Genomic DNA, 1,645 nt, shown 5'->3' on the forward strand with positions numbered 1-1,645 from the left:
GTCATCATCCAGCCGCCAACCAAGTCTGTATCCTCGGTAACACACACACACACACACACACACACACACACACACATATATATATATATATATATATATATATATATATATATATATATATATATATATATATATATATATATATCTAGTCCTTGCCTCCTATTCAAGTTCTTGGAAGTCCAGTTGAAGCCATGCACTAATTCAACTTATCAGTTGGTACCACCTTAGTAAACATATTAGCTGGATTTTTCATACCAAGGGTTTTCTTCAGATTTAATGTAATATTAGTTATCAGTTCTCGTATGAAATGATATCATATCTTTATGTGTTTCGTTCGGTGGTGAAACATTGAATTTTTTGCGATATGCACTACACTTTGATTGTCACAATGGAGAACACAATCTTCTTGTTTTGTTCCTAGTTTTGACAAAAAATTCTTCAACCATATCAACTCTTTGCTTGCTTATGCAATGGCCATATATTCTGCCTCTATAGTTGAAAGGGCAACACTTTTCTGAAGTCTGGACATCCAACTCACTGTTGTACCTCCGATATTGAAAACAAACCCAATAGTGCTTTTTCCCGAATCCGCATACCCACCTAAATCAGCATCAACGAATCCTTCCAAAAACACTATATTTTTGCTAAAACTTAAAGCGACTTCAGAAGTACCTTTCAAGTAACGCAACAACCACTTGACTCCTTCCCAATGCTATTTACCCGGATATGACATAAATTTGCTCACAACTCCCACTGCATGTGTAATGTCCGGTCTGGTGCACACCATATCATACATCAAGCTGCCAACTGCTGATGCATATAGGATTTTGGCCATTTCTTCTTCATCTTTAGGCATTGTTTCTTGGAAAGTTTTATCTAACTTCCCAAAGGTGTACTTGTTTTTGCATCAGTTATGTTAAACTTCTCTAGAATCTTTTTTATATACTTCTGTTGTGAAAGCTTCACAGTTCCAACAACTCTATCTCTAACTATGCTCAACCAAGAATTTGTTTGGCAGCACCCAAGCCATTCATCTCGAACTCTCTGGAGAGCTGCTTCTTTAGTCTGACGATTCCTGTATGTCTGATCCAGCAACCAACATATGATCAACATATAATAAAAGAATAATGTAATAGGACATGAACTTCTGTAGATGACAGCAATGGTCCATCTGACATCTCTTGTACCCATTTTTCTACATGAAGCTGTAGAATTTTTAATACCACTGCCTTGGGGCTTGTTTCAGCTCATATAAACTCTTCTTCAATTTACACACCAAATTCTCCTTATCATTTACCAAGAAACCTTCTGTTTGGGGCATGCAAATATCTTCCTCAAGGTCACCATGTAAGAATGCAGTCTTAGCATCCAGCTTTTCCAGATGTAAATTTTCAACTACCCCAGTCGAATAGTATTCGTCTTCACAGCTGGTGAGAAGATTTCATTGTAATCAACCCCCTTATTCTGTTGGAAAACCTCTACAACTATTATGGATTTATACCTCTTCTTTCCATCGGCTTCATCCTTTATTTTGAACACCCATTTATTTTCCAAATCTCTCTTTCCTGCTGGTAATTTGACCAAGGACCAGGTATGGTTCTTGTCATGTAAATCCAACTCCTCCTTCTTGGCTTTCTTCCATTTT

The 1,645-nt window shown here is 36.9% G+C and overlaps 1 pseudogene; it reads right to left on the bottom strand.

Moving 5' to 3' along the window:
* Positions 1-463: 463 nt before the first annotated feature.
* LOC145121332 (secreted RxLR effector protein 161 pseudogene) lies at positions 464-856 on the bottom strand (annotated as a pseudogene).
* Between the last annotated feature and the right edge of the window lie 789 nt (positions 857-1,645).

Source organism: Lactuca virosa, chromosome 6 (genome assembly GCF_052849685.1).
Source record: "Lactuca virosa cultivar CGN04683 chromosome 6, Lactuca_virosa_CGN04683_v6, whole genome shotgun sequence".
Classification (NCBI taxonomy): Eukaryota; Viridiplantae; Streptophyta; class Magnoliopsida; order Asterales; family Asteraceae; genus Lactuca; species Lactuca virosa.